The sequence below is a fragment of the Halichoerus grypus genome, chromosome 15, assembly GCF_964656455.1.
Source record: "Halichoerus grypus chromosome 15, mHalGry1.hap1.1, whole genome shotgun sequence".
Taxonomy (NCBI): domain Eukaryota; kingdom Metazoa; phylum Chordata; class Mammalia; order Carnivora; family Phocidae; genus Halichoerus; species Halichoerus grypus.
Window position 1 is genome coordinate 51856730 of NC_135726.1, and position 24209 is coordinate 51880938.

Sequence of the window (24209 nt, forward strand, 5' to 3'; positions counted from 1 at the left end):
GCCTTCGGCTCGGGTAATGATGCCAGGGTCGTGGGATGGAGCCCCGCATCTGGCTCCCTGCTCGGTGGGGAGCCTGCTTCTCCCTCTCCCACTCCCCCTGCTTGTGTTCCCTCTCTTGCTGCCTCTCTCTCTGTCAAATAAATAAAATCTTTAAAAAAAATTTTAATAGATATTGCCAAATATCATACTAAAAAAGTTTTAGTATTTCTTTTCCCTTGTAATGGAATCAGTTTTAAAATGCTTTACCGTCCAAGGAATGGTGTCTCATTATTGTTTTATTTGCATTTCTTCAAGCATCAGAGAGGTGGTTGTCTCTTTACATATTTATGGCTGTTTGCACCGATCTTCTGTGAACTGTCTGCTCATCTCTTTGAATCTCTCAATTTTCTTGTTGGGTCGTTGTATATGGGGAATATTAACACTGTCTGTCAAATGTGCTGCAAACATTTACCTCTAGTTTATTTTTAAAAAAATTATTTCTTTCTTTTATGGTTTCTGTGTTTCCTGTCCTGCCTTAAGAAGACCTTAACATGCCAAGATTGTAAGACTTTTTCTATTTAAAAAAATATTGTTATCTTGTGTTTTTACTTTTAGACTTTTACCTCGGCTAGAATTTATAATTGCATGTGGTGTGAGGTAAGGGTTTAATTTTGTTTCCAAATGGCTAGCCATTTGTCCTGGCACTGTTTATTAAATAGCTAGATCTGGCTTTTGAATTTCAGCCCTGCCACTCATTAGCTGGATGACCTTGGGCAATTAGGCGGCATTTGACATAGCTGACCACATCCGTCTTGAAATGTTCACTTTCCTCAGCCTCTGTGTCATAAGACTGTTTTGATTTTCCTTCCGCTTCTCTAGTTGGTCTTTTTCTCTCCCTTTTTGACTCATTCTTCCTTCCTTGACCATCATAAGATACTTGTTCTGCTGGGTGATTTCATCCAGGTCATGGCTTCAGCTGCTACTGCAATGCAGATGACTTATAGATTTTTATGCCTAGCCTGGAGCTTTCAGATGAATTCTGCATCCGTGTATCCACCTGCCTACTTGACATCGATACTTGGATGTCCCACAGGGACCTCAAATGCAAGATTTCCCAAATGGTTTATGATTTGCTCCTCCATAATCAGCCCTCTTCCAAGAGTCCCCAAGTAATGCCGTGATTGTCTTCCACTTACAAAAGCCATGCATGAGGGGCGCCTGGGTGGCTCAGTTGGCTGGGCGACTGCCTTCGGCTCGGGTCATGATCCTGGAGTCCTGGGATCGAGTCCCGCATCGGGCTCCCTGCTCGGCAGGGAGTCTGCTTCTCCCTCTGACCCTCCCCCCTCTCATGTGCTCTCTCTCTCTCTCATTCTCTCTCTCAAATAAATAAATAAAATCTTTAAAAAACAAAACAAAACAAAACAAAAGCCATGCGTGAGGGCACTATCCTTGACCAACCTCTACTCTCTCTCCTCTTGTTTCCAGTGCCCGAAACAAGCCCAGCACGTAGCAGGTGCTCAATAAATCCTGAATGACTGATAAATATCCAGTTCGCCCCCAAGTCATGTTGCTATTATCTCCTAAATATCTTATGAATTAGACTGCTCCTATCTATTGCCACTCTCCCCGCCTTGGTCCAGTCACCATCTTGCACCTGGATTTTGCTCCCAACTCCTTGGTGACTTCCCAGCATGCACCTTAGCTCCTATGAGGCCAAAGCTCAGATCTGATCAGGTCACCCTCAAAAGTGAGTGACAGTTTCTGTGGCTTCTCATGACTCTTTGGATGAGTCCCAAGCACCTACCATGGCCTGCCGTCAACCTAGCCTCACTTGGCTTACTCCTGAGACCCTCTTCCTGAGTCGCCTAGCTTTCCCTGCCCTTCTCGCTGCCCTTGAGGATACTTCCATACCCTGTCCCCAGGGGACTTTCTTTGCAGTATATACGAGTTTTAAATAGAGGAAGCTTAAGAAATTCGGCACCTGGGCACCTGGGTGGCTCAGTCGGTTAAGCAACTGCCTTCAGCTCAGGTCATGATCCCAGGGTCCTAGGATCGAGCCCCGCATCGGGCTCCCAGCTCGGCGGGAAGCCTGCTTCTCCCTCTCCCACCCCCCCTGCTTGTGTTCCTGCTCTCACTATCTCTCTCTCTGTCAAATAAATAAATAAAAATCTTTAAAAAAAAAAAAAAAAGAAATTCGGTACCTTTGTACCTTACCTTTAAGATTACAAAACACTCAGCTCGCCTTTTGTAAAAAGACAGGGATATTTACACATCAGACTGCCGATACTAAGAATATAATCATTAGTCAGGTGGTGTGAAGTCTTCCCTTGTTAGAATTGTATTTATTCTGTATCTTGTCAGCCTAAAATTGAGACATGCCCTTGTGAGCATTTACAAGAGCTTCAATGGGTAATTGTTATATTACCTCTAATCCTGAGACTGTATTACTAGTGTATTTTTTAAATAGGAAATGAGATCTACTCCCTGTACGTTTTAGGAAGTTGAATTTTTAAATATTTAATTCATCAACTGCCTTTCTTTGATCTCATTGTAATTAATTCAGCCATTATAAAAACTCCTCAGATTATCTTGCAGTTAGCAAAAAACACTGGTTTTCTTTGTTGTATCAACAATGAAAGAAGTCAAATTAAATGCTGATTATAGCAAAGACAAGGTTAAAACACAATGCAGGATCTTCATTTTTTCCCTTGACGTTCCCAAGCCTGGAATGCTCATCCCCCTCACTTGTCCCATCCTAACTGTCACTTTTCTTCCCTTGTCACCTCCTCAGAGGTGACGAATTCCCCTAGTTGCTTCCCCACATCATTTCCTTTCCTTCATATTTATCACAAGCATAGTTATTAATTTACCTGTGCAATTCTTTGATGAATTTCTGTCTCTCCTACTATACAGTGAGGTTTATAAGTATTGTCCAGATCGTGGCACTTGAGAGAGAAAGAGGGAGCTATTGCTGGGTCAGTAGGCATACAAGGACTGTCCCAAACAATCCAGGATGTATCATCACCCCACTTAATAACAAGGAAGGGGCTACCATTTCCCCCCTCTCGCATACTATAATATCCCCAATTCCTTGCATATAGCTGGTGATAGATAATGTGAAGATCACATTCTAAGCCACCCTCAGTTTCTCCATCTGTGAAATGCATTTAAGGACAGTTCCGCCCTCAGAGGGCTGTTGTAAGCAACAGGGCTGCCCCTCAGATGCTTCCCCCCCCCACAAGAGTAAAGATAGAGCCCCCGGGCACCGGAGTGGCTCAGTCGGTTAAACTAAGCATCTGCCTTCAGCTCAGGTCATGATCCCAGGGTCCTGGGATCAAGCCTCACATTGGTTTCCATGCTCAGCAGGGAGTCTGCTCCTCCCTCTCTCTGCCCTTCCTCCACTTGTGCTCTCTCTTTCTCTCTCAAATAAATAAATAAAATCTTTTAAAAAAAAGAGTACAGATGGAGGCCTATATACCCTATTACTAAATACTGAAAAGTTATACATTCAGCTAACAGCTGCTAAGCAAAATACGTCTTTGTGTCTTCACAAAAACAGCTTCAAAAAGACAACATAGAAGGATATGTGCAAAGCAACAGTCCACACCAAGTGACTGTGCACTTTCAAAATGGATTTGTTTTTCCTGCCAAAGACCATGGTTCACTCTGGGCCGTTGGAGGGGAGGTGGGGAGGTGGGGGAAGGGGACTGCTTTCTCCTACATTTGCTGAATCTGTCAGTCAGTTGGGATTAAGTCATGTGATTAATACCTTTTTGTTCTTGTTCCTCTTTTTTTAAAAAATATTTATTTTTATTAAAAATTTTTTTAAATCTTAAAAAAAAAGATTTTATTTATTTGCCAGAGACAGAGAGCACGAGAGCACAAGCAGGGGCAGCGGCAGGCAGAGGGAGAAGCAGGCTCCCCGCTCTACCTGTTGCAGGTGCTGGGGATTCAGCGGTAAATAAAACAAGAGTCCCTTTACGCACTTTCTAGTGGGGAAGACACACAGTAAACAAAGAAACTTATAACTATTTAAAATAACTCCAGATATACTATATTTCACGTGCGTGGCGCGGCTAGCGTTAGGCCTGACAGGTAGCAGGCCCCCAAGGAGCATCATCATCAGCTCTGACCTTGGGCTTGGTTTTGGTGCTGGGAAAAGGCGCGGCATCCTTCTCCGCCGTTCCCTCCTTTCACCGCCAGAGGGCGCGCCGTCCCCATCTGTCCCCACCCTCCTTGGCACGCTTTTCCCCAACCTTAACAGTAATAGGACAGCCTCTTAGCCTCGAAACGGTCCTGTTCTGTGATTTTCCTGGGGGCCTGCCCTGTCCCAGGGAGTGGTTTGCTCCTAATAACAGCAATGGCAACCACCCCATGAAGAACTAAGAGCCCAGAGTTACTGAGTTTTATGTTGATCACACAGCACCTATAGGCACAATCAGCCAGGGTGCAGAGAGAGAGAGGGCTGTTCTGTCAGAGGGACCAGCGTGACTAAAGGTATGGAGAAGAGCAGCTGCAGGGTGATGTTCTGGGGCTACAAGAAGGTTGTTGTTGCTGGGGTGGAAAGGACCAGCATGTGTGGGGAGCCAGCTCAGCAGAACCAGACTACCCTGGGACTTGTCTGGCTTGGTAAGGGTCTGGATTCATGCTGTGAGCACTGGGGAGCCACAGAAGAGCATGTAAGGAGTGATACTAATCCACTTTGCATTTTTATTTTTATTTTTTAAAGAAGGTTTTTTATTTTTAAGTAATCTAGCCCACTGTGGGGCTAGAACTCACAACCCTGAGATCAAGAGCCTCAAGTTCTGCTCCACGGACTGAGCCAGCCAGGTGCCCCACCACTTTGCATTTTTAAGAGATCATTTTGGGGAGCAGAGAGGGCGAGGGAGTGGAAGATAGCGGACACTGTTGGAGGTCTTTAACTATATACATGGAGACTTCTGGAAGCCAGTTTTCAACCATGAGGGAAGCCACAATTAGTGTGGTCAACTCTTTGGAAGATGGAGAAGAGACAGAGAGTCTGTGATAATATTGCTGAGCCTCTGGATCTGGCCTCACCTAAGATCAGCCCTCTTATCAAATTCTTCTACCCTTTGACACTCCATAAATTAGATAGATTTTTACTAATTTCTTGTTTCAACCTCTCAATTGATTAGGACTGTTGCATTTACTGTATCTTTGAAAGGTTGTGTAATATAATGGATGTGGTAGGCTGAAAAGTGGTCCTCCTCAAAGATACCCACGTCCTAATTCCTGGAACCTGTGTTACTTTACGTGGCAAAACGACCCCCAAAAATGTCTTTGCGGGTGTGATTATGCTCAGGATCTTGAAATGGGGAGATTATCCCGGATTATCCAGGTAGGCTCTAAATACAATCACACTTAGAAAGGGGAAGGAGAGGGATATTTGACTAGAGACAGAAGAGAAAGCCATGCAGAGACAGAGGCAGAGATTGGAACAATGCAGACGCAGTCGGAGGTACCAGCATCCACCAGAAGCCAGAAGAACAAATAGAGCACATACAGCGAATTCTCCCTTCGAGCCTCCAGAGAGAGGCAACCCACAGTAGGAGCTGAGCATCCCTGTACTTTCTTGCTGGGCGTGACAGGAATCCAAGCCCTGATCGCTGTTTATCCAGGCCATTTCTTAGGATCGTGGTTACAGCCAGCAGCCCTGAAGGGTAAGGTAACATTTCCTCCCAGATAAAGAGGAGGCTTGCTTCCTGCTCTTATAAAAGTGGTGGATTCTTGAGGTTCCGTGTTCTTCAGTTGTGATATAAGCCCAGGCATGCAGGGCAACCTCTGACTCCCTCTGCATGACCCATGGTACCTGCAGGGGTGTGGGGAGATGAATCAACACAGATATGCTAATACTCTTCCTTTCAATATGCTCTGAATACCAAAGTCCTTTGTCTCCAATCCAGGTGTTTTATGCCTTCTGCCAACTTTTATGAAACAATTATAGAATAATTTGTTGGCTTGTAAAGGAGAGCAAAATCCCAGACCCTGACAGTTCTACTGGTGGATTCAAACATTCAAAGAATAAAGAACAGTTTCATACAAACCCTTCCTGAAAACAGAGGTAAGTTGTTTTATGAGACCAGCGTAATCCAGATACCAAAGCCAGAAAGAAAGATTTTCCAGAAAAAGAAAAAATCACAGACCAATATCCCTCATGAAAATAGATGCAAAAATCCTTTAACAAAGTACAGACAGAATCCCACGAGATCAAATGAGGTTTAACTCAGCAGCTCTGGGCGTACTTAACATTCAAAACCCAAAGTCAGTGAAGCATGAATGTTAGCGTCTTATGTCTGGAGCGACCTATAGCAGCGTGGAGGGGAAGGGCCGGTTGTGATTTCCACCATGGCCGTCAGAGATTCTGTGACTTAAAGTTTATAGCTGCCTCGAGGAAGGATTCTCGTTCCTAAGGAGATCAATATTGCAGATCTGGCAGAGGATGGAAATTATGTGGCCATCAAATAATTTTGCAACTGGAGTTGATTAATTCATTAGTTCCTAAGCAGACAGATGATGAAGAGTGGGCTGCTTGAGAGGGAGAGGCACCCACAGGGGTAAAGACTGAGGGAGAGGTGGGAATGTCGCCACAGCACAAAATATTTTGGAACAACTGGGACCCAACTGTTTTAAGGATGAGACAATGACTATAAGGAAAACTCAGAAAATCATTATTAGGAAGAGTGTGTCATTGCAGCACCTGGCTGGCTCAGTTGGTAGAACATGTGACTCTTGATCTTAGGGTTGTGAGTTTGAGTGCCACGTTGGGTGTAGAGATTACTTTTAAAAAAAGAAGGAGGAGGAGGAGAAGGAGGAGGAAAGAACAGGAGAAGGAGGAGGGGGAGAAGGAGGAGGAGGGAGAGGAGGAGGAGGGAGACAGTGGGTGGGAGAAGGAGCAGGAGGAGGAGGAGGGGGAGGAGGAGGAGAAGAGGGAGGAGGAAGAGGAGGGGAATGAGCCATTAAGTTTTGGCCTCCCAGACAGTTTCTCTGGTTGATTGGCAGCTCCGCAAGATTTGGCTTTTCCCCATCAGTTTCCTGAATTAGGTGACAGAGATGCCTAGCAAGCAAATACCAGGGCGTGGCAAGAAGATGCAAGCTGGCCACCAGATGTTCTGAGGCAGCAGAAAATAGCAAAGGGAGAAAAGAGCAACAGAACAACAAAAAACATGGAAAAGGAAGCACAGCAGCTGAAGAAGAAGGAACAAACCAGAATTAACGTGAAACTTCTGTCACACACGTTCTTCAAATGTCAAAGTGCCAGTAAGAGAGATCTGAGCTCCACATCCCTGGCATGCGTATGTATTTAAGAGTGTTTTCAGAATATAAAACTTGATTAAAAAATATATATATATTTTATTTTTAAGTCATCTCTGCGTCCAACGTGGGGCTCGAACTCACAACCCTGAGACCAAGAGCCGCACGTTCTGCTGACTGAGCCAGCCAGGCTCCCCCCAAATTTGATTTTTGATGCATTCAGCATCAAATGCATTCAGCACACCACCCAGCACACCAGGATTCTCCCAAAGTACCTGGGACTTTTAGTGGTTGAAACTCAAAAGAACAGAAAAGACTCACGAGACTACATTTTCTTCAATATACTGCAAATATGAGACAATTGTTCGTGGGAGAAAAATTATTATAACTGGAATGTGCCAGGACCTCTTCAAGCTAGTGCTTCTAGCAAATAAAGGGGTAGAGGTGATCTTGTGGTGGAAGAGAACACGGCAGTCTTTTCTGCTTTCCTTCAATGTGCAGAACGATAAAATATACTCTTAAATTTTCCGATGATTTCCTGACCTCAATTAGCCAAACTTCAGGACCTGAAACTTCCTTCTTTTTGTTGTCGGAAGCTGGCATGTATTATTGGCATGTATTATTTCCTCTAGTTTGAACTGATATTGTTGCTGTTCGATACAACACTAAGGAATTTGATGATTTGGTTTCTAAGAAAATAACATTAAGTGCAATGACTATATTTATCATTAAAAAAACCCTGATCGATATAGTTTGCCATGGCAACAAGGTAAAGAAGAATGTTGTATGATGGTCTCAAAAGACACAGAAAGGCACTTGACAAAGTTCACTGTATATTTAAAAAAAAATCAGAAGAAAACAAAGGAAAATTCTTCCAGTGGTGAGTGACCAATGGGTCCACCATGCTTGTGGTTAGGGTACTGGGAATTATGGAACATGGACCCTTCCTCCCCCTACAAAAAAAGCCCAAAAAACAAAACCCAAGGAAAATTATATTCAAATGACCCTATTCAAAATTTTGCTTTCATAAAATGTTTAATAAATCTATTCTTTTTTTTTTTTTTAAACATAGGCTCCATGCCCAGCATGGAGCCCAACGTGGGGCTTGAACTCCCAACCCAAGATCAAGACCTGAGCTGAAATCAAGAGGTGGATGCTTCACCTACTGAGCCATCCAGGTGCCCTTCAAGGAAGGTAATATTAAAAGTCATTTTTCCTTGTAATTGAAGATACAGTGATGAAACACATAATATTTTGAGTTATATATAAATTATGAAGCCCTGTTTGGTTTCTTGGACAACTCTACAAGTTACAAGAAATGTCAGGTGAAACATCAAAATACGCTTGGATATATTTGCATTTAAATAAGTCCATACTACACAGAACTGATTTGTAAAGTTAAATATTTTTAGAAAAGTTGTCCTGAGAGAATCATCAGCTCCAGAAGTACTGAAATTTACATTCAGAATGGACTTAGCTGAAATTTGCAATGCTGTCGGGGACTACAAAATACTGGCAGGAGCCTCATGCAGTTGGATCAGCAGGAGGCTAATTCTAAAAATTAAATATTATCACAACCATGTGTGACTTCGCATTTTTATATAAATCAAAAATGAAGTTGCTCAAATATACATTTTAAGGATGTCATCAATTTGCAGATGAGCAAGCTAGGAAAATCTTATAATCAACCAAGCTGTTGAATACAAATTTTTGGGGGTTATATTATTTTTTTTTAAGATTTTATTTATTCATGAGAGAAAGAGAGAGAGAGAGAGAAAGAGAGAGGGAGGCAGAGGAGAAGCAGGCTCCCCAAGGGGCAGGGAGCCCGATGAGGGACTTAATCCCAGGACCCTGGGATCATGACCTGAGCCGAGGGCAGATGCTCAACCATCTGAGCCACCCAGGCGCCCTTTGGGTTATATTAGATAAAATCCTGACACCATTAACAGTGGTGGAGGGGGGCCTTCCCCTCCATCTTATGTAACAGCATCCCTGAAGGGGAGTTGGGGTTCCTCCTTATGGGCAAGTGAGGTGACTCTTGGTTCTTCACTTGTCCTTTGCTGCCAGGGGTGGGGGTGGGGCCACAGTTCTTTGGTGATATTTTCCTGGAGTAGAGCGGTTACTGTCTAAAAGTATATGCCTCTCTAGGTTGCCCCTTTCCTGGTCCTTTGGCTAGAGAGAGAAAACTTTTGGAGGGCTTTGTTTATCTCCTTTCATTGGTATTTCTGGGTCACTGGCTTCTTCAGTTGCATCTCTGGGGTATATGATGGTCGAAGGAAGCCTGGGGAATTTGTGATTGTGTTGTGCCTTCTTTTCTCTGCCTTTCGGAGTCTCCTTGTGTTTGCTTTCTAGACAATGTCCGGGACTTTTGGCTTTATCTGACAAGAAGAATAGAGAAAAGTGTGTCTACTCCATTTTTCCTGAAGCAGAAGTTCCTCTTTGATGTTTAATAAGTCATAAAATAATTTTAAAGGAAAAACCTTTATTTTAGTACTTTAAAGAAGTTTTTATTTAAATTCCAGTTAGTTAACATACAGTGTAATATTAGTTTCAGGTGTACAATATAGTGATCCAACACTTCCATACAACACCCGGTGCTCATCATGACAGGCGCGCTCCTTCATCCCCATCTCCTATTTCCCCCATCCCCCCACCCCACCTCCCTCTGCTAACCAGCAGTTTCTTCCCTATGGTTAACAGTCTGTTTCTTGGTTTGCCTCTCTCTCTCTCTCTCTTTTTTTTTTTTTGCCCTAGCAAATGTGTATTTTAAGAGAGATTTTAAGGGCATAAAAAGTAATATATTTTAAAAATATATTTTATTTATTTATTTGACAGAGAGACAGACAGCACAAGTAGGGGGAGCTGCAGAGGGAGAGGGAGAGGGAGAAGCAGACTCCCCGCTGAGTAGGGAGCCCAACAGGGGGCTCCATCCTAGGACCCTGGGATCATGACCCGAGCTGAAGGCAGACGGTTAACCAACCGAGCCACCCAGGAGCCCCAACAGCCTGGTTCTGAAAGCCCAAGGGCTTAAGGCAGCAATGCTGGAAGCAAGGACAGAAAAGGGCAGCAGGGGCCACAGAGGCGAGTCAGGTTCAAGGGTGGGATGGTCCCCTCATCACAGCACTGCCGCAAGGGGTTGTACACCTGGGCGCTGGCTGGCACAGCCACGGTCCTGTGTCTGGGGGAGCCACTGCAGAATGGGCTCCAAGGACCAGACTAGGACCTCTGGAGCCCCCACCTCCATCCATGGCACCATGTCCTCCCTCCACACTACACCTGCTCTCACCTGTGAGTCCTTCCGAGCCTGAGCTCAGGAGTTCAGAATGGAAGGCGGCAGCTGAGAAGCAGAGGGGCATGAGAATGTTGGAGAGAGTATTAGCCCCAGGGTACAGAAGATGATGTCACTGAGCTGCTTTCACTGTGGGCCACAGCTCAGAGTGGATGTTGACACGGACTCGGGGTGGCAGGGAGGGCTCCAGGAAGGGCTGGGTCTAATAGTTGCAGGTCAGGGGAGAGACTGAGGTGCAGTCAGAGATGCCCTGGGGATGATTACCAAGTAGGAAGCCAAGAATTGAACAGGCAAGAGAGCATTATGTTTGAGGTCCAGAGGTACATTAGGGATGTGACGAGACAGAAGTTTGGGACCCGAGTGTCCCATGGATCCTTACCAAAGATCCTGGGCACCATGGTTCTTGATTCTCGGCTCCAGAGTAGCTGAGGGCAGAGCAACCCCAGAGCTGGGTCTGGGACTTTATACTGGGACTTTGATAGACACCCTTACCCCCCACCTAGGGAACCTACTGGACTCACATGACAACAGAGGAGGCCAAGCTGCTGAAAGGGGAGGGGCATGCCACCCCCTGCTCTCTCTCTCACATAAAATAAATAAATAAAATCTTTGAAAGGGGAGAGGTCGTGAAGACTCAGGGTTCTGTGTAAGACAAAAGCCCATCAAGAAATGTTGCTAAACTAGCTCCATCTGGCCACCACCTTCCCAGCTGTCTCCAAACCTCAGGGTCAATGCGACCGTGGATACGCTCAAAGTGGTGACTCTAGCAAGTGCCTTTCTCTGAAGGCCACTAGGGGAAACCCAGCTGGAAACACTTGCTTGACAAGTCACCTGCCAGACACCCACTTTTTCTAGACTTCCCATATTGCCCTGCCCTGGAGGTTTCAAGGGGTCCCTATACTCCCCCTGCAAGGGACCTCCAGACCCACCCTGTGTGTCTTTTTCAGACTCATTTGTGGGAAATGATGGGAGTTGCGGCATGATCTAGAAGAAGAGCAGGGGCTGCAGAAACTCCGCTGGAGAGAACCAGAAAGGAATAGGGAACCACGGGATAGACTTCCAGAATTCATAAAACAGACTATAAGGCATCAGATTATAGAGTGTCTTGTCCAAAGGAACGCTCCATCCACGCTTCTTCCTAGGATTTTATTGTTACCATTAGCGTTATTTGTATGAGGAGAAAATACGGGGGATATTATTAGGTGCGCCCCTCTGTTTCCTGATGGCTTCCTCCCCACGGCACAGGGAAAAGATCGGGAAGGTGAAAGAGCGAGAAAGCAGAGGCTTTATTTACATCCTTGTAAATGTGCATTGTTGCTGGGGGGGACTCCTCCCTCTCCTCTCTAAGTGCATGAGCAATATTGAGTGGGAGTGGTCTTGTTCCCGAAACCCAAGTTTGGCTGCCTTTCCCTGGAAAGGTCAATACTCAAGAGATGAGTTTTGATTGGGAAGGAAGAGGAGCATTATTCAGCCCAGCCACCTGGGGAGAGGTGGGCTCTTGTCCAAAGGCCAACTCCAAGGTTTCTGCCTGGTCTGGAGATTTTTTTTTTTTTTTAAGATTTTATTTATTTATTTGACAGAGAGAGACACAGCGAGAGAGGGAACAAAAACAGGGGGAGTGGGAGAGGGAGAAGCAGGCTTCCTGCAGAGCGGGACCCTGGAATCATGACCTGAGCCGAAGGCAGATGCTTAACGACTGAGCCACCCAGGCACCCCTGGTCTGGAGATTTTTTTTTTTTTAAAGATTTTATTTATTTATTTGACAGAGAGATAGAGAGCACAAGTAGGCAGAGAGGCAGGCAGAGGGAGAGGGAGAAGCACGCTCTCTGCTGAGCAAGGAGCCCGATGCGGGGCTTGATCCCAGGACCCTGGGATCATGACCTGAGCCGAAGGCAGCCGCTTAATCGACTGAGCCACCCAGGAGCCCTGGTCTGGAGATTTTTAAAGGGGTTTAATCAGTTAAGGGAGCGCAGGGGTCTGTGACATTTCTGGCTTACGTGCAGACTGCATGATACCAGCTACTGAGTTACCTCTGCGCTGGGAGGTTGTGCAAGAAATTCTAGTTCCTTGGTGCCCAGGGTTTGGGCGGGTTGCACAAGAAGGTCTGATTACTCCATACCCAGGCGTTGTGCAAGAGTACTCTGTTCTTTCTGCAAAGGAGGGCAAGGTTTACAGATGTGCAAAGGGAGGTCGGTGAAGTCCTGTGTGTGACCTTAAAAAGAAACATTTTGCTAAAAGAGTTTTGGGCGGGTCAGAAAGCCCAGGGGGCTTCAAGCCGACTTGCCGGCCTCTGTGGCCTGGAAAAGTTCTGGTCCCTTATTGCCCAAGGCCAGTGGTCTGTAAATTTTAAAGAAAGCAAATTAATTCTGTTACAGATAAAGGGCCTTAAGTCCGCAAACAGGGAGTGTGTTACTTTGAAGCAAGATAACCCTTAAAACTGGCTGGAGGGCTGTTATAGTCTGAGGATACATGCATATAAATAAGCCCTCCTCCCCTAATTTGGCAGGAGTCTGTGTGGGTTGGTATATGTTTTTGCTTTTGTTTATTTGTTTATTTTAAATATGGAATGCTTCACAAATTTGCGTGTCATCCTTGTACAGGGGCCGCTCTAATCTCTGTATGGTTCCAGTTTTAGTGTATGTGCTATCCAAGCCAGCACTGTGTGGGTTGGTATTTGCATACGCGGATTTCCACAATGTCTCCTTGTGCCCATGGCACCCCAACAGGAGACCCAACCTTGGAGACGCACACTCACTCACACAAAACAGCCGAAGGGACCGCAGACCTGGAAGAATTACATTCCTATCTTCTAGATGAATTAGCTGGGTACTTCATTCATAATTCTGAACCTACAAGCGAGGAATTCCTGGCCACATGAAGGAGAATGTTCTAGATAAACAGTACAACTGACTATAAAGCCAAATCATAAAAGTTATTAGTAGAAGAATTAATCTCTGTATAATTAAATTATCTTCATAGAAAGCTCATGAAACCTCTTGTCAGTCAAGAAGCAAGGCTGGTGGATTCAGCCAGTAAAAACCCAAAAAAGCTGGAGCACCCAACTGGCTCAGTCTGGGGAGCATGTGACTCTTGATTTCACGGTTGTGAGTTCAAGCCCCACATTTTAAGCCCAATGCGAGGCTTGAACGCAGGACTCTGAGATCAAGACCTGAGCTGAGATCAAGAGTTGGACGCTCTACTGACTGAGCCACCCAGGCACCCCCCAAAATAAAAAAATCTTAAAAAAAAAAAAAGAATCCAAGTTCTTATGTCCTGAAACATTTCTATCCAAAATGTTTCTGGAAATGGACTCAATTTGGATCATAAGGAATATGCTGGAGTCCCCAGTTTCCATAGTATTTACAAATGCATTTACTTTATTCAATACTTTTATGTACCAGCTAGAGGAAGTGTGATTATTTCGTTGTATGCGAAGAGCACGCTGAAGTTCTGAGACGCTAAGCCATTCAACAAAAAAAATCCCACAGCTTGTAAATGGTAGAGTCGGGTCCCTAAAGTCATCAAAGAGAATTATAAGCATATTATTTAAAATGATGAAGGGGCTAAGGCCAGAAATTGGTAATAACATGAGGCTCAGGAGTGTAGCTGGGGATGGAGGTCAAAGGAAGGGAGTGCAATTTTTATTTTTAATTTTTAAAAAAGCATCAGCTGGAAGTTTGCCTTTGAAAATTTAAAAGGAACCCGGGTTGGGCAAAGAACCAGGGCAGTCTCCACCTGGCCGAAAAGCAAAATGTTAGTGTTAAGCATGGGCGCTAAGGGGGACAGATAGAATGGGTTCGTTCTTATTTATTTATGTAATTTTTTTTTTTTTTAAGGGAGAGCGTGCCTCCTAGCGCGCAGGAGTAGGGGAGGGAAAGGGGAGGGGAGAGGGAGAGACAGAATCTTAAGCAGCCTCCACGCCCAGCACAGAGCCCGAGGCAGGGGCTCTATGTCACATTCCTGAGATCCTGTCCTGAGCCGAAATCAAGAGTTGGTCGCTTAACCCAGTGAGCCACCCAGGCACCCCTGGATCCTTCTTCTTCTTCTTCTTCTTCTTTTTTTTTTTTTAAAGATTTTATTTATTTATTTGAGAGAGAGAGAGCACAAGAGGGGGAAGGGTCAGAGGAAGAAGCAGACTCCCTGCTAAGCAGGGAGCCCGATGTGGGACTCGATCCCGGGACTCCAGGATCATGACCCGAGCCGAAGGCAGTCGCTTAACCAACTGAGCCACCCAGGCGCCCCCTTCTTTTTTTTTTTAATGTTTTATTTATTTATTCATGAGAGTCAGAGAGAGAGAGAGAGAGAGAGGCAGAGGCAGGCTCCCCGCCTAGCAGGGACCCCAATGCGGGACTCGATCCCAGGACCCTGGGATCATGCCCTGAGCCGAAGGCAGACGCTTAACCATCTGAGCCACCCAGGTGCCCCTGGATCCTCATTCTTTATCAGTGGGGGGAATTGGCAGCACTCGGAGGGTGGGGAGGAGGGGCTGCCTGAGCCGAGCCCTGAAAGAGGATTGAATGACTCAGATGAAGGGCCAGGGGGGCATCAAGCGGAGACCCGCAGGTGAGCCAGGCTTGGAAGCCCGTTTGGGGAACTTGGGGAGTGAGCGTTGGGGTGCCCGGGTGCTGGAGAAGGAGACAGTGCTGGAGAGCAAGCGGGGCAGATCAGGAAGGACCTTGCCGGATGTGCTGGGCAGCTTGGATTGGGTTTCATCCTGGAGGCATCGCGGAATCGCTCCATGATTTTAAGCAGCCTCAAAGATCCAAACCAGGTCACGTTTGGGGCGTACTGCTGTGGGTGTTTCTTTGTTTTAATATTGCTTGCCGGGAGGTATTGACTGTTCTTTCTTCCAGGCTCTTTTCAAGAATGTTTGTAGTGTGAATAGCCTTGAAGCCTTGAAAGATAAAAGGGAGTATCTCCCTCCAGGGGGAAGGACGGATTTGTTTAGTGTCCTGTGAGATAGTGGTAAGATCTTCCCTAAGGACAAAAGCCAGGCAGGCTTACCACCCATCATGAAAAATTCAGATTTCCTGACTTCAGATACAGATTCATCTTCTGTAATGCAATCCACTTGCATCCCCTGGACCTCCTCCCTTGCCCTGTAGGAATTGTGGCTCAGGGGACAGGTGCACATGCTGGTACCTGGTGACTCCCTGTTGCTGGGAGCAAAAGCTATCCTTTGTCTCTGACCCAGAAGCCTTGTGTCTTCTGGGAGAAACCATAGGATGTGGCAGGATACAGTAAGGTTAATAGCAGTCCCTTCCTAGTTTCTGACAAATGGTTTATTTATGTTTGTCTTTATTTATACTTCACCATTTCTGAAGAGCCTTATATGTTCTGTGCTGCTATTGACCATCAGGGTAAAGAAAGACAAACTCGGGGCGCCTGGGTGGCTCAGTCGGTTGAGTGTCTGCCTTGGCTCAGGTCACGATCCCAGAGTCCGGGGATCGAGCCCCATGTCAGGCTCCCTGCTCAGCGGGGATTCTGCTTCTCCCTCTCGCTCTGCCCCTCCCTGCTGCTCGTGCGCGCGCGCGCTCTCTTGCTCTCTCAAATAAATAAATAAAATCTTTAAAAACAAAAAAGAAAGACAAACTCATACATAAGTGATTTCATCTTATTAATAAAATTTATACTACTTTTGAGCAACTTTATTGGGATCTAGTTTACACATCGTAAAGTTTACCAGTTGGAAGTGTATGCGATTCAGTGATATTTTTGCAGACTACATTTTGAGATTTTCCATTTTGTGTCTAAGGGCACAGTCAGAGACTTTCCAGGAACATGTTCTAGGAGAAGACGGTTCCCACCGGGCAGTGGGAAGCCGTCCAGGCAACACAACCACAGCGGGTTACATTGTGGGAGAAAACCCACAAGAGTTAGGAAATCGGAATCTTTCTTCATTTTGCTGGTTTTATCCACTCCATCACTGAGAGGATTTGTTGAATTCTCTTGGACTTCTCCTCTCAAAGCATCTCCATTAGCACCGTCCAACAGAACTTTCTGCAATGATGGACACGTTCCCCATCATACTGTCCAACGTGGTAGCCACCACTTTAAATGTGGTTAATAAAATCAGGGAACTAAATCTTACATTTTATTTAATTTTAATTGATTAAAAGAGCCACTGTGATCAGTGGCTACCATATTGGAGACCATAGTTCTAAAAAAAAAAAAAAAAGTCAAAACTGTGGCTTAGGAGAGACCCTCAAGATTTGTGATGAGGCCGCAATGTTCTCCAGGATTTCCTCATCTGGAAGACATTTCTGAGCTGTGACCTGAAGTCAGCAGGTCCTGGGAGAGCTCCAGGTTCCAGCAATTCACTCTGGGCTTCAGTCTCTCTGGCTAATTGCAGGCTGCAGCTGACCCTGTCTCTGGTGGGTGAGCAGAGCGCTCCGGGGCCAGAAAAGACTGTTTCGGGGGGCAGGTAGCAACTGCAGTGAGACCCCCATTTCAGGCACACACACTGGGGAAGCAGTCGTTCCTTGTTTCTGATCCATAGCTTGGTTTCAAAAAGAGCTAGAACTGCTAGGCTGTGTGCTCATTTTTCCAGCCCTCCAGCTGATTCTCGGGGCTCCCCTTGTACCCTTTGTATCCTTTCGATAAATTCCTTTTCTAACTGAATTACTCCGGGTGTGTTTATCCTGATTGAAATTTAGACTCCTCCCTGATGTAGAGGATATTTAAAGTTATAGCCCTGAGAAGATTGTTTTCCAATGTTTCGCCAACACTTACAGGGATATTTACCAAGAGACATTGTTCTGTGTGTCTTACAAATTAGACACATTTGTCATGCTATGTGCTCCTGGATACAAACACTAGTACCACTGAATGTATATATATAATAGGGTTTACTGGGGTGAAATGGAGAAATAGCTGAGCAGACTCGGTCCCCAGAACATTTAGTAGCCCCCCCAAATTTGTGTTTGGGCCAGGCGTAGCTTGATGGGATGCACCATCCCAGCCCCTCCCATGTTGCAGAGAGCTCACGTGAACTTTCCTCATGTCCATTCTGGTTCCCTTCAGAGTGATTTGGGAACTGGGAATTCTTCCAGGGTCCCAGAGAGCCCAAGACCAGCTCTGGGGACACTGCCCACTTCCTGCTGGAACCAGATCCCAAAGAATCCGCTTCAAACTAACACTGAGCTTTAGCCAGAAGCCAAACCATCCTCAGAGCATACCCCAGGCAGGAAACATGACTCTAGCTCGGCACCATTGCCAACCCCGTTCCTTTCCCATGAGCTGGTCTGCATCCTCATGCACTTGTGCTCAGACTCAGAGGGAGTCTAGGTGAAGATAAGGAGGAGGGAGGAAGCAATTCACGGGGTGGTGGGGTGGGCTTCTATATGACCCCAACTGGGAACCAGGTTTATTGCTCCCTGGGGACCCCAGCTGCTCAGACTGAGGCTCCCCCTTGAGCTCTGGGCCCTGGCCGTGCCAGCTAGCCAGGTGTGGGAACCAGATCCATGCCGCCACAGAGAACTGCTGTATCCAAGGACCATAGTGTCCTTTGTGGTATGTGTGGCTGTAAGTGCACCTACTGGTCCAGCTTCCCGTCTCACTGCCTTGAAATTGTTGCTTTCCTGGGGGAGGTGACATTAAGGCAAAAGGTGCCAAGTGGGACCTCTGACTGCATGTCTGTTCCTGTCATCAAGAAATGACAGACAGATGCTTCTAGGCTGGAGGCAGGAGAGGAGAGAGCGGGGAGGGAATTTCCATGCGTGGGTCCTCCTGGTAGGGCACCGTACTGCATCCTCCCTCTCTCCACCTCTTGCCGCAGATGCTTGTCATCCCCAGTCTCAAAACGTGCATCTCTCCATCTTTCCAGTAGAAGAGAGGCTTGCCAGAGGGACTGGAGCTGATATTTCCCGTGGCAGCCGAAAGAGGAGCCTGGAGTCAGCCTGGCCTGGGATACAGGGGCGTGCAGGGCACACCGAAGCCTTTGGAGACCACAGACCTACACCCGCTATCTCATTGCAATACCACTCAAAATCAAGTAATGCTGAATGTGAATGCCATGCTGAACTGTGTGTGGAATTGCAAAGAACCGTTCTTTCTTGATTTTTTTTTTTTTTTGCTTGCAACTTGTGGAATAAGGTAACCAGATCCAAACTCTTTCCTTAATTGTCCTCCTGCTTAGCTAGTTTTTGAAACAAGGGTGTGCTGTGCATTTTGAGGGGCGGAGGGCTGCCTCTGCATGGCCTGTCTTGCCTATGGCTTTCCTCCTGAGAGATTGTTGGGAAGACTCCAGACAAACAGTCTAGTTTTTTGTGATTGCGGGTGTTGTAAGAGGAAGAATTTCAACTGGCTCAGGCATCTCTGGACCCAGCCGGCCCCAGGGCCCATCGGGGTGGTGCTTGGCAAGGCAGGTCTACTCTGAGCTCTGGGGACCTACATCGTTTTGTCCAACTGACTTAAGTGCCCACTCAGGGTAGGTGGGTCCTCATCTAGGGACAGTTTCACCAGTGTTTAGGATGGAAAGACCTATCTCCCCTCTGTTCCTGGATTCTGGCTGGAGGGTCGTGCTTGGTTCTAGCTCTGCAACTGCAGGCAGCAAATGGAAAGCTGTCCAGTCAGCTCTGCATAAAGCAGGTGGTCAGGGGTAAAAGGCTCCTGGGCTGAGAATATCTATTCCTATTACTGGCTGTCCCAGAAAAGAGGGTGGGGGGGACAGAGAGCTTTGTTCCAGGGCCCACCCCAGAGGCCAGGCCAGCCACTGCCAATGCTAAAAACAAAAGCTCCTGTCTCTTCCCCCCCACCTTTCTCTCCATCCAGATTTTCCACTGCTGAGGACTTTTGCTTTGTCTCTTTCCACCCTCTGTGACTCTTCTCTCCTATCACTCCATCCCTCTAATTCTTCTTTCTTCCTTTCTTTCTTCTTTCTTTCTTTCTTTCTTTCTTCTTTCTTTCTTTCTTTCTTTCTTTCTTTCTTTCTTTCTTTCTTTCTTTCTTTCTTTCTTTCTTTCTTTCTTTCTTTTTCTTTCCTTCCTTCCTTCCTTCCTTCCTTCCTTCCTTCCTTCCTTCCTTCCTTCCTTCTTGTAGGCTCCATGCCCAACATGGGCTTGAACTCACAACCCTGAGGTTAATGCTGAGGGGCACCTGGATGGCTCAGTCAGTTAAGCGTAGGACTCTTGATTTTGCTTAGGACTCCTGATGATGCTCAGGTCATCATCTCAGGGTCATGATCTCAGGGTCGTGAGATCAAGCCCTGCGTCAGGCTCCACTCTGTGTGGAGGGCTGGAGTCTGGTTGAGATCCTCTCCCTCTGCCCTCTCCCCCACTGCCCCCCCAGCTCGTGCTCTCTCTCTTTCAGATAAATAAAATAAATCCTTAAGAGTTGCATGCTCTAACAACTGAGTCAGCCAGGTGCCTCTCTTTGCCTATTTTTCTTAATCTTTAAATATAGCTTAAATTTACAATATGGAAAATGGGAATATATTTTATTGAAAAATGTTCCATCTGTTGAGAACTAGAAATTATACAGTGAGAAGTGATAACCTTCTTCATTACACCCCCTCCCCTCCCACATGGTAACTGTGTGTACAATGTACTGTTTGTATTTTTCTATAAATTATATATATATATATATATATACACACACACACACCTATAAATACGTGCACATATATACCACACTTTTCCATTTGTAAAATAAGACAATATTATACATAACCCTTTAAAATCCCAAAAGCACACAGGTTTTTTTTTATGGCTGCCTAGATTTCCATTTTACAAATAAATTGTAATTTATTTCATCTGTCTCCTTCTGAAAGTTACCTAAGTTTTCCCCGATTTCTCAGTCTTACCCTAAAAATGTGGCAATAAATATTCTTGTACTTAAGTCTTTGTGCACATATTAGAGTATTTTGCCAGTAACAGCATTAGAAGAAGAAATTCTACAGCAACTTGGGTATGATGCACTGAGTCATGTGTAAAGGGAACAGTGAAACAATATGCCAATTGATTATGTCCTACATAAAAAGAAGTATGACTAGGCTGGGCCCAGAGTTTTAGTTCCAAGTGTTGGATGGCCTCCAACACAATTTGCACCGATCTCAAGCCCTCCAAACGAGAGTTAGTCATGTTTGTTGGAAATTTTATTTCTGAAGATGTTACTCATTGTTATGCAATTGTGCAGCCCTCAGAGAACTTCTGATATAACCATCCCACACCTGGGTCAAAATTTCCAATCCTCTTGTAGGGAATTAGAATTTATTCTGTAGAATTTGGCATGGAGAAGCACCCTTACTAACTCCCATCAGAGATTACATCTATCGGCTTACCAGCTCGCCTGCATTTTATTAAAATGAAGCTCCCCTCAAAAATTGAGACCCAGTTTAGGGAACTAGAAATTCTTGCTTCTATGCCCTCTCTTATGTGGGTGATCCTAAAGTATTCTTTTCTTTTTTTTAAAGATTTTATTTATTTATTGACAGAGAGAGAGACAGCGAGAGCAGGAACACAAGCAGGGAGAGTGGGAGAGGGAGAAGCAGGCTTCCTGCCAAGCAGATTACCTGGATAGTCAAGCTTTCTGCCTGGGGACATTTTCCCCAACTGAGTTGTGCAAGCAGCAGGGATCTGAGTAGAGCACAGTCATCCTTTAGAAATGAGGTTGTTCTGGAAACTGGATGGGGCTGGAACCTCATAGGTATGTGGTGTCAAAGAGAAAGTGCACAGAGTGAGCCCCAGAAGTTCACGTGGGCAGAGGGCCAGGCTGCAAATACACAGGCAAGACCTCCCAAAGCTGACCAGAGAGGGAAAGCTTAAGGAAGAAGTATCTGGCTCATTTGTACCCAATGTATGAAGGTTACTGAGTGATGACACAGGCCAATGCCATTGAAAGGAGTTTGATGTTACTCACCGTTTCCCTAGAAATGAGACGCGTGCCATGCAGGGTCACATGGGGAAGCACCAGGTTTGGTCATGAGGAAGAAGCAGGAGGGAGAGGAAATCATAGGCTGGAGACTTATTGTGTTTTCCAAGGAAAGGCAAAGCAGGGCACAGGAAACAGTTTGGGATTGACTAGTTAGATAATGTTGCTGGGCTCTGGGCTTTAGTGGTGATCTCTAGTTGTCTGGTACCTGCTTCTGGGTTGATTTAGGGCAGGGACAATATTGGTTTTGTGTGCAAGAGTAGATAAAGGGGGTGGGCCAGAGCATGACTACAGATCACAGGGCAGATGTGACCTTTAGTTTGGTCCTATCATGGATGCTAAATAGACAAATACAGACTAAGAAAACACAGAACACTATTCCAGATGGAAGGGCACAAAGGAGTTACATCGATCAAATGTAATGTGGGCTTCCGGATTGGATCCTGAGCATGTAGTGGACATCAGGGGACAGTTGGCGAAATTAAAATAAGGTCTGTAGATTAGTTAATAGTATCATGTCAATGTTAGTTTCCTGGTTTCAATAATTATATTAGAATCATGTAAGATGTCAACATTATGAAAGATAAAAACTCTTTGTTGTCTTTGTAACTTTTTTGTAAGTCTAAAATTTTCAAAATAGTAAGTTAGAAAATATTTTAAATGATACATGTGAAAATCTTATTATCATCGCGAAATCCATCTCTGCTAAACCAGGAAGAAATCCAATCATTGGGAGATCTAGAGAAATGAGACCTTGCCTTAATTTGGGTGGGCATGTCTGCTAAAACTTCGGATACATTGGCAGAGTCATTTGGGATATATACACAACATTTAGTCTCAATATTAGCATAATAAGTTCCCCTTTGACTTGTAGTCAGGATATCAAGGGCCATTAAGTTTTGGAGGGCCACTTTTTGAATTTGTGAGTGACTCCATGTAGGGTTGGGTTGAAGGTGACCCTCTACTTGTAATTTTACATCTACAGAGTGGCTCTCGGGACAAATAAGGCTAAGGGATAAAACCATCAAGAAGCCCTCTTTACGGGCTGCCTGGGTGACGTAGTCGGTTGAATGTCCAACTCTTGGTTTTGGCTCAGGTCGTGATCTCAGGGTCCTGAGATGGAGCCCTATGTCAGGCTCTGCACTCAGCTCAGAGTCTGCTTGAGACTCTCTTTTTCCATAAAATAAATAAATAAATCTTAAAAAAAAAAAAAAAGAAGTCCTCTTTGCCTGATGTCTAGCCATAACAATATCCTAATTATGAGGAATCACTGTCAAGTGGGAGATGACTTGTCCTGGGAGCTAAGGGCTTCCCCAAGTGCATTCTCCAATCCAATTATAAAGATCCTTTATCTCCACAAGTTCATAGTTAGTCTTATGGAGTGAGGGGTATGCTCTGACTTTCAAGGAGCGATTTTGTTATCCCAGCCACATTGAATTGATCAAGGTGACAATTCCAACCACAGGGCTTACTCCTTTCAGCTGAGCTTCCTGTTTGGGGCACTGGAAAGCACCACCTAGATAGTTGCAAGGCATCCCAATAAAGATGTGTGTGATGCTGTCATGGTGCATGTTGGGTTTCCCTCCTATGTCTTTTTAACTCTGCTATGCCAAGTTGCAGCCCTATTTTGGCTTGTGTACGTGAATGTCAACCTGAACAGAAGAAATCTGCTGCTCGTCATACATAGTGGTTGTAAACAGAAAACAGACATAGAATAGGGCAACTCAGTGTAGCTTCCAAAATATACAAGTGTTATGCTCAGAAACAAGAAACCCACCCAGGAAAACCAAGGCTTATCTCTTAAACTGTTCTTTGTAGTCCAGATGATGCAGGCCCTCTGTCTGGCTCTATGTGTCCATTTGTTACCTGAAACTGGGTTCACCTCTTGGCCTCTTGGTGTGGGTTGAACCAAAAGACACAACCAAGTCAAAGAATAGGAAAAGAAAAGGTTTTACTTGAAACAAGTAAAGGAGAACACTGGGGATCTTTCCCAAAGTAGTGTCTCCCTGAACAAAATTGGAGAAGTTTTAAGCTAAGGGTGCATCCATAATCATGAAGGGACTTGCGCAATGGGGAATACAGCATGGAATTGGGTGAAAATCATCTTGAAGTGACTTGAGTCCATGACAGAATCACCAGGGTTGGCAAGGGTCAGGATCATCAATTCTCTGGCTCCTTTTGGTCCAGTATCTGAGTGCTCAGAGGGGTTTAGATCCAGCAAAGATAACTCATTAGTGTGCGTAAGGCTGTCTTCACTTATGAATGAGTACTGTGAGTTTTAACACTGATTCATTGTTCTGATATGATTAGTCAACCCCCTGGCCATTTGTTCTTACATTCTTTCACAAGATGGGGGATGGGGACAGCTAAAAGAACTTTCTTATATCAAGAAATCTATGTTTGTCTTTCTTTTTCTAAGGATCTCTAATTCTTTTTGGTCACACATTCACAGTTCTTTTAGTCCAGATCGGGCGTCCTCTTAATGATAAACAATGTTTCCTGATGACACAGTTGACACTCCACACTCCACATTTATCCTAACCCAGGATGGTTCCAAAGAAACTGTATGGAGAGAAGATTGCCTGAGGTCAACCTCCCACGGAGAAGAGGCTAAAACTTATCCTGAACCTTTTTTCACTCACCGCTCCCCCCCCCCACCCCAACCATGAACTTGCATGAACAAATTTAACATAGACCACCAGGACCTTACTATCCAAAGAGGCATCAGTGGACTCTTCACCCCGTAAAGGATCGGTCTGGATTTTGGTCATTTAGTTTTTATAGGGGTTATAACATCATC

General features: G+C 45.3%; 1 non-coding gene and 1 pseudogene across 2 annotated transcripts; one reads left to right on the forward strand and one right to left on the reverse strand.

Moving 5' to 3' along the window:
• Positions 1 to 4478: 4478 nt before the first annotated feature.
• Positions 4479 to 20298, forward strand: LOC118534468 (receptor-binding cancer antigen expressed on SiSo cells-like; annotated as a pseudogene). The gene is made up of 5 exons (XR_013444397.1): positions 4479 to 4608; positions 6375 to 6680; positions 6940 to 7292; positions 8324 to 8445; positions 18366 to 20298. The product of XR_013444397.1 is annotated as a receptor-binding cancer antigen expressed on SiSo cells-like (transcript).
• Positions 13096 to 13199, reverse strand: LOC118534484 (U6 spliceosomal RNA). The gene has a single exon (XR_004916685.1). It is a non-coding gene; the product is annotated as a U6 spliceosomal RNA (small nuclear RNA).
• Positions 20299 to 24209: the final 3911 nt, after the last annotated feature.